This window comes from Lutra lutra, chromosome 3, assembly GCF_902655055.1.
Source record: "Lutra lutra chromosome 3, mLutLut1.2, whole genome shotgun sequence".
NCBI classification, from domain to species: Eukaryota; Metazoa; Chordata; class Mammalia; order Carnivora; family Mustelidae; genus Lutra; species Lutra lutra.
Genome location: NC_062280.1, coordinates 75,395,605 through 75,413,084, shown reverse-complemented (window position 1 = coordinate 75,413,084; position 17,480 = coordinate 75,395,605). Strand labels below are relative to the sequence as shown.

At 38.2% G+C, this 17,480-nt stretch overlaps 1 protein-coding gene across 6 annotated transcripts in view; it reads left to right on the top strand.

Annotated features, from left to right (window-relative positions):
* CCDC141 (coiled-coil domain containing 141) overlaps positions 1-17,480 on the top strand; it is a 229,045-nt gene that overhangs the window by 112,890 nt on the left and 98,675 nt on the right. The gene's annotated exons all lie outside the window — the stretch shown is intronic.

Sequence of the window (17,480 nt, the reverse complement as noted above, 5' to 3'; positions counted from 1 at the left end):
GAAATTGCTTGACTCTTTTCTTCCTTGCCCTTGTCTCCTTCCTACCTTTTCTACAGCTCTTCTCATTTTCAAATCTAAGCCTCCACCCACCATTCCACGTCCCACCTTTCCCATCTCTTCCATTTGAATCTCTCTTCATTTTTCAGTTACCCCTTCTCACCTTGTTGGGGTCTGTTATCAAAGGAATGAGACTGAGACAAAGTGAAAGCTATGCAAAGCCTTATTCTATGCCAAGCATTAGAAGTCAGACTGACCGGCCAGGGGAACGAGACTGAGACAATGTGAAAGTTATGTAGAGCTTTATTCTATGCCAAGCATTAGAAGTCATACTGACCGGCCAGGGCCGCCAGAGAGCCACCCCCTCCCGATCTCACAGGCTGGTTTTATAGGGCATAACCGCAGACCCAAGGTACGGTGGCTTCTATTGTTAAGGCGTTTACTCCCGGAATCGATACCCGGAACCATACCAGGAACTACTGGGGCGTTTATTCCCGGAATGAAGTCCGTGGATGTAAACAATATGGCTACCTAAGCAATATGGAGTTGCTCTGGCTAAGCAGGCCCTAATAGTTAAACAGGTTTTAACATTAAATTGGCCCTAACAACCTTCCCTCAGTTACATTTTAGTCTCACAAAATTGAAAACAAAAACATTGTGGCTCAACCCTGAAGACGTTATTCCACCTTTTCCTTGGCTACTGCCATGGCTTGAATTGTCCTTCCTAACATTTTCTGTGTTGAAGGCGTAACAACCAGAATCTCAGAATATGAACTCTTTTGGAAACAGGGTATAAACAGTGAAGATGAGGTCACGGGGGTGGACGCTAGTTCAAGGTGGCTTTTTAAAAGGGGGCATTTGAACTCAGAGGCAGATGCACACAGAGGAAAGATATTGTGAAGACACATGGTGGGTGGTGGTGGTGGTGGCAGGAAATGGCCATTGACAAAGCCAGGAGAGGGGCTGGGAGCAGGTGCTTCCTTCACAACCTTCAGGATGAACCAATTCTGCCTACACCTTGACTTCTGACTCCCAGATTTCAAAACTGTGAAAGAGTACATTTCTTTAGTTCAGGCCACCCCGTTTGTGGTACCTTGTTATACCAGCCCCAGGAAACTAATGCAACTACTTCATTTTCTGCCTCCTGCATTCTCTGCTCCTCCACTAATCCTTTACTTGCATTATGAGAAACTGCTCTTTCTCAAGTAACTAAGGAATGGACCCTCTCTATGCACTTGGCCCTGAAACACTGTTTTCTCTAGTTCTTCCATCTCTGGAATGGTTCCTTCTAAATCTTGCTCAATGCCATTTCTTCCTCCAGTCCCCCTTTGCTTATCATGCTTAATTTGTGGCTCTTCTCTTGTTTCCTGCATTCTTCATGTGGTTTTATCTAATCCCATGATGACAACGTCACTTTTATCTTGGTGATTTCTAGACTTTAAAAAAAATTTCCAACCCATATATCATTTCTCAGCTCCAGTCTTCTTTTTACAAATTCCTGTTGAAGATTTACATATACACCTCATACTAGCTCTTCTAACTCAGCTAGGATCATTACTTTCTCTTCAAACCCTTTCATTTTCTTTCTTGGCTAAAGATGCTGCAGTCCTTCAGCCATCATATTAGAGACTTCAGGGTCACTTTAGAGCCCCATTCTCTCCCTCTCTCCCTTCAGGTCAGATGACTTCTTGGTGTGAGTCCCATTCTTACCTCCCATCTCCTTCTCCTCTTCTCATCCCACTTCAGTTTGGGTGCCTGGAATCTTTGACGGAAATTATTACAATTATGTTGAATAATGTATGAATCTGAGCCTATGAACTACAATACTTTCGCATTAAGCATTACTTGTTTGCTTTTACTTTTTTTTTTTTTTTTTTTGCTTTTTAATCAACGTAAGCCTGATTCTGAGCTCCCATCCTCTGACTAGTGGGACACCCAATCTCTGTGGTAATTGGAGTTCCCTCTCCTCAGGGTTTTGCAAGTGTCCCTGGGCTCTTGTGGCACCATGGTATCAGGAGGTCCCTCTATTCATAAGTCTACTCTGACTCCCTATGAAACAATCATTGTCTCAGGCTTTGTGGAGACTGCAGTTTCATTGGTTCTGCTGCTTCTGTTTCTGTTTGGGCACTGGAAGTTGGGATGGCCCAGCTTGCAGTCTCCCGGGAGGGAATTCACAGCCATGCCTGGGGAAGCCTGGGACTTCCACATGGCACTGCCCTAAGAGGACCATCCATCTCCTCATGCTTCCTCTCCCATCCAGCTTTTTCTCTGGTGCTGGCCAGATCTCCCCATCTTTTGATAATCCTCACCTCTATCTCCTCCTTTAGTACATCTATGATAATGTCTCTAATAGATTTAGGGTTTTTCTGTTTGTTTGCTTCTTGTGTGTTTTTTTTTTTTTTTTTTTTTTTTTACAAAAGGCAGGAGGGGAAATATCTTGCCCAATTTGCAATTTGCAGAGTCGCCAAACCCAATGGTGCCTCTAAGTTTTACCTACTATTAAAGATAAAGCAACTGTTTTGTTTTGTATTGTTTTGCTTTTTCCTTTATTTCCTTTATTTCTTTGGAAGTTTGTACCTCTTAATTCCCTTCACTATTTTGCTCATTCCCCACCCCTATTTCCTCTGGCAAGCACCAGTTTGTTTTGTATATTTTCTGAGTCTGTTTCTGTTTTCTGTTTTTATAATTTGTTTTTTCCTTTGTTTTGTTTTTTCGATGCCACATATAAGTGAAATCATGTGGTATTTGTCTTTCTCTGTCTGACCAACTTCACTTAGTGTAATACCCTTTGGTCCCAAACACCACTTTGTCTTCTAAAGCTGAAATCTAGCATATCCTATAATGGTAATAGGGCATTGAGGGGAACACAATCACAGAAAGGGTGTACAGGGTGAATTCTTCACAAACCTAGTGTTTGCAACACAGAGATTCACTGCATCGTGAATTGAGAGGTTTCAATTCTTTCTTCTTTTTCAGTTTTGTTGAGGTACAATTGATACATAAAGTTGGAAGATATTTAAAGTGTACATCTTGATGATTTGATATACATATATACTTTGAAAAGATTATGTCCATACAATTAACATATCCATCACCTCACATATTTGTCTTTTTGTGTGTGTGAGAAAAATTACATTCCACCTTCTTAGCAATTTTCAATCATATGATTGTGTTATCCACTATAATATCACGTTATACATTAGATCTTCAGAACTTATTCATCTTATGGCTGAAAGTTTGCTGCCTGCTTTACCAATCTCTCCCTTTATCCTCCAGCACCTGGCATCCACTTTTCTACTCTGTTTCTGAATTTGACATTTTTTTTTTAAGATTCCATATGTAAGTGATAAAAAACACTTAGAGAAGGATGGCTGTGTGGCTCGGTCGTTTAAGTGTCTGAGTCTTGATTTCAGCTCAGATCTTGGTCTCAGGGTCACGAGATTGAGCTCTGCATGGGCCTCCACACTGGGTATGGAGCGTGCTTAAGATTCTTTCTCTCCCTCTCTCTCTGTCCCTCTCCAGCCCCCTAAACCTCCACTCTCTCTCGCTAAAGCAGCAACAACAATACACTTAAAGATTTTCATTCATGTGGTAGAGTAAGTCCCTGGGAATCCAGACTAAGAAAGATTTAAAGAAACTACTCACAAGGGAGTATTGAGATAGGGTTAGGCACCTCTCCCTTTGTATGAATTGTCACAAGATGACAGATGATGTTTATATGATCACAGTGATGTTAATATGATCACAAATGATGTTAATATGATCACAGTGTCTGATATCACTGGTATGTATATATGTTCTACCCAAACCCTCACATTTTGAAAAATACTGTCACATCTTACTTATCACTATGTGGTACTTTTGAACACTGAGTGTTCCAGGGCATATGTTAAGGTCTTCAAACCACTGAAGACATTCCTGTATTCTGGGATTGCTGAGCAGCGTTACCTTACACAGTAGCTGGCTTGGGCATTTTGCTTCGCTGCATTCCAGGAACAAGATGAACCGCTGGCTGATAGATTACACACATGCCTGCACATTTTTAAATATATATGAAAAAATCCTGGGTATTTGGTTTCTTCTTGCTACTTTAGTTTATGGTCTTATTTTTCTTACAGGCAACGTTAAGCCTTTTTCCTTCATAGTCCTTTTGAAAAGGTTGTTCTCATTGAAGAGGCTGGGAACGTATTTGGGAGATATCCATGAGAGTACTTGCTAATGGAGTATGAGTGTGTTTAAGTGTCCATGTAGATTGTGAGAGTGCTTGAGTGTGTATAGGAATGTGTGGGTGGGAGAATGTGAGTGTGTGTGTATGTGTGTGCAGGCAAAGTCGGATGGTGAGTACTGACTTCAGGAGTCCAAGTGCAGCCTTTCCAGAGAGACAGTCAACAAGATCTCATGAACAGAATTCCTCATCTTCCCGCTCAAAATCTCTTCCACAAGTTTCCCCGTCTTGGTAAAGGCATTCAATCCTTGCAGCTATTCAGATCAAAAGAGCTTTTACTTCCTCAGAGGAAGTGGCACCTGGGCTGTATCTTCTAAATAAGTCCAGAATCCTACCATTTCTCACCATCTCCACCATTGTCCTGGAGGCTGAGCCATTTGCATGTTTTGCCTGGCTGGTTATGGTAGTCTCTGCATGAATCCCTGTGCTCACCTCCCTGCCTCTGTAGTCCTCCCCTTCCATGTATTCTCAATGACAGCCCAGTGGTTTTATTTCTTTTGTTTTGTTTTTTATTTTTGTAGCTTTTCATGACTACTTGCTATTTGCCAACAATTTTAAATACATGTTTTTATGTTTATGCTTTGTTTATGTTTATGTTTTATTTATGTTTATGTTTCATTTATTTTTTATTTTATGTTTTTTTCCCCATCATGATAAATATACTCTTTAATCCCCATCCCCTTTTTCCCCGATCTGCTTACCCACTTCTCCTCTGGTAACCAACAGTTTGTTCTTTGTAGTTAAAAATCCATTTCTAACTTTGTCTCTCTCTCTTTTTTTTTCCTTTGCTCATTTGTTTCTTAAATTCTACAGATGAGTGAGATAATATGGTATTTGTTTTTCTCTGACTGACTTATTTGACTTTCATTATACTCTCTAGCTCCATCCATGTTGTTGAAATGGCAAGAGTTCATTCTGTTTTGTGCCTGAATAATATCCTATTGTATATATATACACACTACATCTTTATTCATTCATCTACTGATGGACACTTGGGCTGCTTCCATAGTTTGGCTAGTGTGAATAAGGCTGCAATAAACATAGAGGTGCATGTATCCCTTTGAATTGGTGTTTTTATATTTTTGGGGCAGTGTGATTCCTGGATTATAAGGTAGTTCTACTTTTAATTTTTTGAGGAGCCTCCATACTGCTTTCCACAATGGCTGCACCAATTTGCATTCCCACTAACAGTGTCAGAGGGTCCCTTTTCCTCTACATCCTCACCAAAACTTTTTGTTTCTTGTGGTTTTAATTTTAGCAATTCTGACAGATGTGAGGTGATATCTCATTATAGTTTCGATTTGCATTTCCATGATGATGAGTGATGTTGAGCACCATTCATGGCTCCGTTGGCCATCTGTATGTCTTCTTTGGAGAAAGATCTATTCAGGTCTTCTGCCCATTTTTAAATTGGATTATTTGATTTTTGGGTGTTGAGTTGTATCAGTTCTTTATATATTTTGGGTACTAACTCTTTATCATACATGTCATTTGCAAATATCTTCTCCCACTCCATAGGTTGCCTTTTAGTTTTGTTGATTGTTTCTTTCACTATGCAGAAGTTTTGTTTTGATATAGTCTCAATAGGGGTTTTTTTGCTTATATTTCCCTTGCCTCAGGAGACATTTCTAGAAAAATGTTGCTACAGCCGATGTCAGAGAGATTACTTCCTATGATCTCTTCGAGGATTTTTATGGTTTTAGGTCTTTAATGCATTTTGAATTTATTTTTGTGTATGGTGAAAGAAAGCCGTCCAGTTTCATCCTTCTGCATCCTTCTGTCCAGTTTTTCCAGCACCGTTTGTTGAACAGACTGTCTTTTTCCCATTGGATATTCATTCCTCCTTTGTCAAAATTAACTGACCATTTAATTGGGGGTTTATTTCTGGGTTTTCTGTTCTATTCTGTTGATCTCTGTGTCTATTTTTATGCCAGTACTCTACTGTTTTAATTACTATAGCTTTATAATATAACTTGAAGTCCAGAATTGTGATACCTCCAGTTTTGTTTTCTTTGGTACTTGAGGTCTTTTGTGGTTCCACACAGATTTTAGGATTGTTTGTTTCAGCTCTGTGAAAAATACTATTGGTATTTTGGTAGGGATTGCATTAAATATGTAGATTGCTTTGAGTAGCATAGACTTTTTTTTAAAAGATTTTATTTATTTGACAGTATTAGAGAGAGTACAAGCAGGGTGAGTGTCAGGGAGAAGGAGAAGCAGGCTCCCCACTGAGCAGGAAGCCCAATGCAGGACTCCATGCCAGGACTCTGTGATGATGACCTGAGCTGAAGCAGACGCTTAACCAACTGAGCCCACTCAGGCACCCTGGGTAGCATAGACATTTTAACAATATTTGTTCTTCCAGCCCATAAACATGGAACGTTTTTCCATTTCTTTGTGTCATCTTCGATTTCTTTCGCAAGTATTCTGTAGTTTTCAGAGTATAGACCTTTTACATCTTTGGTTAGGTTTATTTCTAGGTATCTTATGGGTTTTTGTGCAATTGAAAATGGAATCGATTCCTATTTTTGTTTTTTTAAGTTAAGTCAGAATATATCACTCCTAGGCTTACCAATTCTCTTAGAATAAATGACTCTGTGATTACAATCACCTCTGCCCTGCTCTGCTCCCACCACACCCCTCTTCTTCTCCTCCTGCTTCCTCCATCCACACTCTACTGTACTGTTCCTTGTCCTTCCTCCAACCAGGCAGGAAAACTCCTACCTGAGGGCCTTCACTGTAGCTATACTATCTGCCTGGAAAACTCCTTCACCAGAGACCCATGTGACTCACTCACTCCCTTTCTTCCTGTCTTTGCTCATACCTCCCTGATCAAAGAGGCCTACCCTGACCATCATGTTTCATAGTGCACAGAACTCCCATCCGTATGGAAACCTTAAGTTCCTTACTGTGTTCTACTTGTCTTTATTCTTCAATTTCATCACTTTATAACATGCTAGGTAATGTAATGATTTATCATGTGTATTGGTTATAAACAAAATAAAATAGTGGCACGCCACCATCATCACTAATATTGGAACTCCCTTGTCGGTCTACTATTAACTTCCCTGGTCTAGATGAAGTGTTTAGGGGAATGCCTGGTATAGAATAGGCCTGCTAAATAAATGTTTATTGGTTAAATGAGTGAAGAACTATAAATGGGACCTTTATTACAAGATCTATATCTTTTGATTGATTATAATAATTGACTATTGTTGCTATATATGAATGTTATTAATTTTCTTATATTGATCTTGTATAGAGCAACTTTGATGAACTCTTACTGATTTAAGTTATTTTTCTAGATTCTCTTGGTTTTATATGTAGAAAATCATACATCTACAAATGATGACAATAATGTTCATCCTTTCTAATACGTTTATTTATTCATTTATTTATTTATTTATTTGCTTGTTTATTTATTTATTTTATGTGCTTACACTGGATAAGGCTTCCAGTAACATGAAGACTAGCAGCAGTGGTAGAGGACATATTTGTTTTGTTCTGACTTTAAATAGAAAGATTCAAATGCTTTATCATTAAGTATGATGTTTCTTAAGTTTTTTAGCTTTTTTGTTTTGGTTTGGTTTTTGCATCTATCATTTGCTACATTTTGGATTCTTAAAAAAATTATAGATGGACACTGAATTTTATTGATGCCTCTTTTTCCATTTACTGAGATTATTGTATGATTTTTCTTTTATTTATTTCGTGAATTGCATTTCTTTGCTCTTCAGTGCATTTAATTTATGTTTTGGCCAATATATTTGCATTGTTAAGGGCACCTGGGTGGCTCAGTTGGTTGAGCAACTGCCTTCAGCTCGGGTCATGATCCTGGAGTCCCTGGACTGAGTCCCACATTAAGCTCCCTGCTCATCGGGGGGTCTGCTTCTCCCTCTGACCTTCCTCCTCGCATGCTCACGCTCTCTCATTCTCTCTCTTTCTCAAATAAATAAATAAAATCTTCTAAAAAATATTAAAGGGACATAGAAAAACCTATAAAAACTTCTGTTTTCACCTACCTAATCCCCCTCACTTGTGTAAAAAATAACCACTATTATTAGTTTTTTAACTATCTGCCTAGTTCTTTATGTTATCTAAACAAATACAGCTATATATTCTTATTTTGTCCCTTCCTTACCTCATTAGTGGCCTACTAAGCTTACCCTTCTGTGTCTTGTTTTTATTACTTGGTTATTCTTCTATAGTAGTATATAGGCAGTGTTCTGATACTTTTGACAGAGAGTGTTCCATTGCATGAGTGTATTTATTTAAACTACCCTCAATGATTGACTTTTCCTATTGCCTTCAAACATTGAGTTTTTGTAGGTCTTTTTTTTTGTTTCATGGGATTCCCTTTTATTTTTTCCTTAACTTTTTATTATTAACAGTATTTACTCCTCTTCTTTAACTCTTTAAAAGATGTATTTATTTATTTAAGAGAAGCAGGGGAGGGGCAAGGGAAAGATGATAAATCCTTAAGCAAACTCCCCACTGACCATGGAACTCGATCCCAGGACCTCAAGATCATGACCTGAGCTGTAGTTGAAGAGTTAGCTGCTTAACCAGCTAAGCCACCCAGGCACCCGTCTTCTTCCTTAACTTTTAAGTTTGGAAACTCCACATAGCAAATTTGAAAAAATAGTACAATGAATGTCCAAATAGACTTCATTAATTTTAAAATTTTATGACATTTCCTTTCTCTGTCTCTCATTATGTATTTACATGTATATACTTTTTCTTAAATCATTGCTTTTTTTATGTTATGTTAGTCTCCATACAGTACTTCATTAGTTTTTGATGTAGTGTTCCAAGATGCATTGTTTGTGTATAACACCCAGTTCTCCTCCTTAGTATCGATGCCCTCCTTAATATCCATCACCAGGCTCACCCATCTCCCCACCTCCCTGCCCTCTAAAACCCTCAGTTTTTTTCTCAGAGTCTCTCATGGTTTATCCCCCCCTCTGATTCCCCACCTCTTCATTTTTCCTTTCCTTCTTCTAATGTCCTCCATGCTATTCCTTATGTTCCACAAATAAGTGAAACCATATCATAGTTGACTTTCTCTGCTTGACTTATTTCAGTTAGCTTAATCATTTCAAAATAAGTTGTGAACATCATGTATTTTCACCCTAAATATTTCAACAGATAACCTAATAACAAGGATGGTTTCTTCTACAGCCATGTTCCAATTTTATACCCAATTAATTTAACATTGACACAATGGTATTTTCTGCTCTGTTGTTCATTTTCTATTTTTTAAAAAAGATTTTATTTATTTATTTGAGAGAGAGAGATAGCAGAGAGCACAAGCAGAGGGGGAGCAGAGGGAGAGGAAGAAGCAGATGCCATGCTGAGCAGGAAGCCTGATGTGGGGCTCGATCCCAGGACCCTGAGATCATGACCTGAGCTGAAGGCAGATGCATAACTGACTGAGCCATCCAGGCGCCCCTGTTGTTCATTTTCAAGTGTTTTCAAATTGTCTGAAATTGAGGATAATTCATTGCATTTGGCTGTCTTGTACAATGCTTAGTAAGAACCTCCTGGTTTGGCTTGTATAATTTCTTCTCCTATTCCTTTCTCTGTGTGAACTTTTCATTCTCCAGCCATTATAGGAATCCAGGCTCATCCCTCCATTTTTGCCCTTAGCTTGCTCCTCTTCTCATTTACCACACTGCTATTTAGTGAATAGTGCTTTGCTTTCAAAAATCCTCTCTGAAGAGTCCTATTCAAATATCTATGTCTTTGATTCTGGCCACTCTTATCTATCTGGTACTGAGAAGCTTTCTTTTTGATGTTTGCCCATGGGGCTCACTCTTCACTCCCCACCCCACCTCTACTCCACTTCTGACAAGTAAGGCCTACCCTTTTGTTTTAGGCCTTAGCTCAGACTTCACTTCCTATGAAAAGTACTTATTAATTTTCCAAATTAGATAGTTCTATCTCCTTATGATCTAGGATCATCTTTTTCATCTCCTTGGTAATATTAACCAACAACCTTGCCTACGTTCTTTTGCTCAGATTGTCTCTTCTGCTCAAACCAGCACTTTGCCTTCTCCCCGGTTCCACATTACACTCATCAGTTGAAGGTCTCACCCATAATTTAGATCCTATAAAAGATCTCCCCAGATTACTAAATCAGAATTTATTTTTTCTTCCACTGAACACTGTTTAGTTTTCCATTTGTACCTATAATGATCTATTTTGTGTTAGTTAGGTGTTCTTAAGATTTGTTACATAATGCTTTTGAGATTAGACTATCTATAGTATAGGAGAGTTATGAAGTATCTATCCCAGTATAATTTTTGCTGCTGATTCATAGATTATTGAGTATAGGAAGTATGGAGAGAGAATCCCAATCATATGCATAGTGATTAGCTTAAAACCGAACCTGTTTGAAAGGAGATGAGTCGAAGAAATTCTACCTTTGACTAGATTTTGTAGGATGTATTCTTGCACATCGTTAAAGGTAAGGGCTTTTCCTACAATAAAGAATATACATATTATAAATATGGTTATAAAAAGTTTGTAAAGAAAGTTAAAGACAACCATATAAATGTATAGAAAAATTTGGAGGGCACCTGTGTGGCTCAGTCAGTTAAACACATCTGTCTTTGGTTTGGGTCATGATCCCAGGGTCCTGGGATCAAACTCCACATTGGGCTCCCAGCTCAACAGAGAGTCTGCTTCTCCCTCTCCCTCTGCCTCTTCCCTTGCTTGTGCTCTCTCTCTCTCTCAAATGAATGAAAAAAATATTAAAAAAAAATCAGGAGAACCTTGGTAGCTCAGTTAGTTAAGTGACTGCCTTCAGCTCAGGTCATGATTCTGGAGTCCTAGGATGAGTCCAGCATTGGGCTCCCTGCTCAGCAGGGAGTCTGCTTCTTCCTCTGACCCTCCCCCCCTTTCCTGCTCTCTCTCTCTCTCTCACACACAAATAAATAAATAAAAATCTTGAAAAGAAAAAATTTGGGAAAAAAACTGGATGAGTTTTATACTTTCAGGTTTCTCTCCCTCCTGCCAAATTTCTGCTTCCCTTTTAAATCAGTGGCTTATCTGCCTGACACGATAATGTTAAGTACGAAGTAGAAAGAAATGCCTTAATTTCATCTTTATGAATTAAGACTAATGATATTCAACATTGAAGCAGGACAGTTTTAAATACATGATGGATTACTGTATTAATCGTTTAAGGAGTATAATAGTAAAGACTTTGTTTTTCATTGTATCTTCCACAGCCTGACACAATATTCATTGAATGAACGAAGAAATTTGGAAAAAAGAAGTTAAATTTTAGATTTGGGAGACATTAATACAAAATTTTAAAATTTTTAAATTTAAATATTAATTTTAATTAATTTAAAAATTACTTTTAATACTAATTTAAAATTTTTAATTTTATAGCACTAAGTTTAAAGTTACAAGGTCCTGGGTGGCTCAGTGGGTTAAGCCACTGCCTTCAGCTCAGGTCATGATCTCGGAGTCCTGGGATCGAGCCCTGCATCGAGCCCCGTATCGGGCTCTCTGCTCAGCGGGGAGCCTGCTTCCTCCTCTCTCTCTGCCTGCCTCTCTGTCTACTTGTGATCTCTCTCTGTCAAATAAATAAATAAAATCTTTAAAAAAAAAAGTTACAAGGTTAAAACCACTTTTATTATATAATCATTCTTTCTCATTTATTGTTATGATTATGCAGAAACTCTGTAGGTCTATTGTTACTTAGTCATTCAATATTTTAGAATATTCTAGTCTAGCTCCAAAATTTTTTTGCTCCTGATTTCAAATAAAATGCTGCCGATTTTTAAAAATACATCTTCTTCCAATAATGATTCGATGAATATAGAGTAAGTGTGAGAAAGCATGTTTTAAATTTTTTTCTAGGAAATACTGATAGCCAGATTTAAGGGCCATTATTCTAGTTTATATATGATGTTCATTGTGGATGTAGTATATATGGATTTTTCCCCTATTTCCCAACTTAATCTATTTCATTTAGGAAAATCCTCACAACAGGTGAACATCTAAACCTAATAATTCTCCCCATAGTTGAATTACATGTTGAGATTCTGAAGGTTTCTCCAACACATGTGCTAGAAAATTAAACAATAAGTCCTCTGAAAACATTAATATAAACTGGGACCACCTCGTCAGCTAGTGGCATAATCTGATTGTAGGCAAATTGTGTTAGATGCAAATAATCTGGACAGCAAGACTTTATTAATTTTTATTAAAAATGGAAACACTAATACACCCAAATCTGGCTCTGCTCCTTACTTATTTAACTCAAAGAAAATGTGATTAAGAGGAACAAGAAATCTAAGAAAAGCAACAAGGACAAGACAGTAAAGAAAAAATAATGATTCTTGGAAAACACAAATCTTCAAAAAAATGTCTCCCTGACTGACTTCAGATGTAATTAAATTTTCATCCCAAAACTATGTTGAACTAAGGAAGAAAAAATAAATGTATTTTTGCTCTAATCATTGCTTTGAAGATTTGCTCATGAGTGCAATCTGTTAAGATTTTACTTGATTTTAAAAATTTATTCTGCCACACATCCATTTGCTTCAATATTAACAACAAGCACCCTACTCCGAGCAGCTGAATGACAAGCCCTACCTGGTAGCCATGCACTGAGCAGAATAAGGGAAACAAGAAACTTCCAAGCCATAGTTTTTACTGTGACTTTTGGAATATTTGAATAGACAGAGAAAAGAGAAAGCAACTATTGCTCAAAAATTATTTTGATGATATCTGTCATTTCTACTATAGACTATCAGTCCTAATCCCACTAGGATTAATTATGGAAAATACAGCTAAAATCCCAAATTTTAGTAGGGCCTAAAATCTGGGAATTCGAAGCACAGCAATCCATACTCAATTTATAGGTGATTCACTACAGAAGCAGAGGCTTATGTGTGTTGATGGTGGTCATTGCATTGCAGGGGAAGTAAGGCTTGGAAAAACAAAATACCCTGCTTGAGACCACTAAGTTTGGAATAAAAAGTGTATTTCTACCTCTAGTTCTCTGCTCTTGCCCATAAGCTCTCCCCGGTTCAGTAGCTAGGGTTCTCTGCCTAATGGTTGGGAGGTGAAACACCACACTTCTTTTATCTTTAGGTGACACAAAATCACAGTTCTTCCTGTTTGCAATCAAGACCTTTGCCAAAATGCATCACAGTGAAGGCCTAGTTCAAATGGCGTGTGGACCCTGAACTCAGTACCATCCAACTGTGGGATGGGACCCAGTGCTCTAGTAAGATCCTTGCTTTTGTTTAGGTCAGTGTGGAAATGCCTGGGAACAGAGCAGGAGACGAAACTCTGGCCCAGTTTGCAGTCCAACTGGGCATAATCAGAGTTCCAGCTTTTCAGTGGCTCACTGCCACTCTTTAAAAGCATAAAAATTTCCTCTAAAAAGAAATTCCTGCTCAAAACAGACTTTCAAATATTCTCTGATTAAAATTGCCAGGTTTATTTTGTTTGTACCAACTATTAATACAATTGTGTACAATTCTATGATTTTGTGTCAATGAGTTAATTCTCCTTGGTGCTGAACCAAATGGGACTGTAGATTTAGAGAATGAACAAGAAAGGGTTGTGTCTAATGAAATGTCCTAGGAAATAGCCATGCTATGCAGACTATACATGGGCTCCACACATGCTTCAGCCAGATGTGATTTTGGCCTGTCATCTCCACAGCTGGTATTTTCTTAGTGGTTTATAATACATCCCCTATTCTTTCTTGTCCATCTTCCCCCACTTAAAATTTACATTTTAAATTCAGTTTTATAATGAAAATAATTTACCACATGCCCTTGGGTCATTAGACCCCTTCACCTACAGTGAAGTTTCCTGTGAATAAAAACTTACTAAACATATTGTGATGATATTCTTTCTTTCTACTTTCTACTCTTTGAATCTACCTGCTGGGTAATTTTTATGCCAATCCATAACTTCATTTGAAGAGCTAACCTGGGAGTATAGAAAAGGCAGAAGAAATAATTTTCCCTTCTTGTCTGTCCATACTAATCCTCTTAAAAGTACCCTTTCAATCAAGGGATCCAACAGAAGCTCAATTTCCTCAGCAGATGGAACAGTAAAAGGTACAGTGTAAAAGGGTAACCACTGAGAGTGAAAAAGGAAAAAAACGGAGTGACCTGAGGAGATAACCCAAGCCCAAGAGCACACAGTGCCACATGTCTTTACTCAGGCGGACACATGCACGTTTCTCTGTCAAGACTGAAAGTCAAGGAAATGGCAGGCTTTGGCTTTCAGCTGGCAGGGACATGTACTGGAAATATGTTATTGCAGAGTGACTGAAACTCAGTCAGAGGTTTAACACTTAGCAGGCAGGCAGCAAAGGCTAGAGAAAACAGACCATGATTTTCTCCATTGGGTTCCACTGGCCCTGACAACAATGACAGCTTAAGTTTTTAAAAATTGTGTGATGGATTCTGATGACTCTGGAACATTTTAGGTTAAAAATAAAATAGTGGACGCATCCCCTAAGAAAAATGGCTGGGGAAATACATCATCAAAATGTTACAGAAATGCATCAGAAACTGCGTGTGGATTGCCCAAAGAAAACAGAACCAATTTTCTGAGAAGATTGAATAGAAATATTGAATGGACCCAACTTCATTTAATACCCACAGAGTTCCTGTGAAATGCAATTAAGAAGATGGGGGATGGAGAATAAGAAAAGATACAAGCCACAAAATGGTCCTTTACAGCTTCCTTAGAAGGTCATAGCCCAGTTTTTATAAACGTGATGTGAAGCACAGAGTTGAAGTGTATTTTCAAAGATTTGGCTCCCCTCCAGAGGTCTTTCTTTAGTGCTGTTTGCCAAATTTATGCTAAAGGCAGATTTATGAACACTGTTAGAGAACAGGTATTTCCCTTCTTATTCACAGAGAAGAGTTTTATTATTTTGGTCCATGCACTGAGCAAAATTAAGCTTGAGTTTAGGCTGTAAATTCTCATTTCTGTATGTAATAGGTGGGTATTAAGGAAGTTTCTGATTCTAAATTAAAAAAAAAAAAAAAAACTCAGGGTCTTTTAAGAATTTTCGCATTTCCAAGGCCTTATCCGGGTTTCATAGAACTTTGACCTCTGTAATTCTAAACCGATAGGTTTAACCTTTCTATGCAGTAAAAAACACTTTCCATCACCTCTCCTCTCTGAAATGCTGAGGTCAGCATTGAGATTGAGAAACAGGGTCTAGGTCGAACTACCTGAATTTGAATTCTGGCTCTTTCACTTACTAGTGTTGAGAATCTAGGCAAGTTCTTAATACCTCTAAAACTCCATTACCTCATCTGTAAAATGAGGATAAAGTAGTTCCTACCTCGTAGGGATGTGATGAGGAGTGAATGAGGTGATACGTGTAAATCATGTAGTATAGTGCTTAGCATACAGAAAGAAAAATCCATACTGTCTTGAAGAGGGTTAAGATACCTACACCTTAGGGCTTTGTGTTGTCCAGGCTGAGCACATAAAGACCATGATCTCTTTCTCCATGTCTTAACCCTTTTTCCATTTCCTTCCTCTTAGCTCTCTAGGCCTTCCCAGGGTCTTCATATTTGTTAAGTGGTCTTCTGCTAATGAACGTGAAGATTCTGGTCAATGATGATTTTTTGAAAGAATTACCTGCTTTGTTCTGTTTTAACACACTAAGCATTTCTTGAGCCCATTGAGGATTCATACCCTACAGATCTTAACAGAAAATTAAAAAATGGGTACAAAAGACAGAAAATGGACTAGTTGGGTAGTTGGAGGGGGAGACAAAAACAACAAGGAAAGATGCAGACAGACTTATGAAAACAGGTGAAATTCTAGGTGATTCATCTGCTCTTAGCACAATAACAGAATTTCCCAACATTGTTCCAACTGGAGCATTGGTCCCCAGAGATGATCAGTAAATGTGTGGTTTCATGGTCAAAACAGTTTGTCCAGAATATATATATATTTAATTTTATTTATTTGCTAGAGGGAGACACAGTAAGAGAGGGAACACCACCAGAGGGAATGGGAGAGGGAGAAGCAGGTTGCCCCCTGAGCAGGGAGCTTGATGTGGGGCTCGAACCCAGGACCTTGGGATCATGACCCCAGCCGAAGATAGACGCTTAACGACTGAGCCACACAGTCCTCCTTGTCCAGGATATTTCAAACCATATTTTCAGCTAGGAGTCTCAAAGCACATTAACATATGAAGGATTCTGAGAAGGCCCGCAGTAAGGAAACCTGCTTAATATTTTGTTTATCCCATAATACTGATCAATATATAACGTGGGTCAATAACATTTAGAGAATCCTTCCACTATCATTATTTTAAAGGTGAGAAACAAATTCCCGTGAAGAACAAATTTGGGGCAGCTAGTGAACCATGATAAAACTGATGGAATGTAAAGGGGAACTAATGTTTAGAGAATGCCTATTACATGTGCCCGAAATGGTGCTAACTGCTTTAAAAACATTTGCTCTTTCCTGATAAGGTTAAGGTACCAGTTTTTAAGTGGGAGGGATATTTACAGTGCTTTATGAAAGAATGTCATGGCCCATATTAGCTGTCTTTAAGTGGGAGCTTAATAGCGCTTTAAAAAAGGAAGGATCTTAAGAAATCATGTAGCCCATATTCATGCTTAAGAATATTGATTTTGTACCCACTGAGCAATTTGGAGTGTCAAAAGTTCGCAAATAACAGAAGGAGAACTAATGAATCACCAAAGTAGTAATTAGTAAAAGTTTATTGTGCACACACCAAAAGACAGTTTGCAAACCAGAGCACTCATCCCAAAACATGGAACAAGGCTCAGGGATACATTATTATAAAGCAGCTTATATAGTGAGGAAGCAGTGACTGCTTCCTCTTCACAATTATTGGTTATAACATTGGAATTTTCTTAAATGATAGGGACTAGGTCAGTGGTTACCTCATATCGACCTTGGGAAGGATTCAAGGTTTGCTTACAATTTCCAGAGGCATAAACAAGAAATGACCCAGGTCAAGTCGGTCTCACAAAATAAGCTAAATTAAGCTTTGTTTGTATGACTAAACTGGTTTTGTCTGCACAAGCAGTTTTTAGGACTGGTCTCCATTTGTTTTTGATTTTAACAATCCTCTCCCCTCACTTTTGGTCATTCTCTCCGAAAGGCTGAGAGTATGATCAACCATGATAATACTATTTTCCATTACCATCACTGATGTAGTCAGGCTAAAAAACCACACATTTGCTATTTCCATTAGTTGAGCCATCAGGACCTG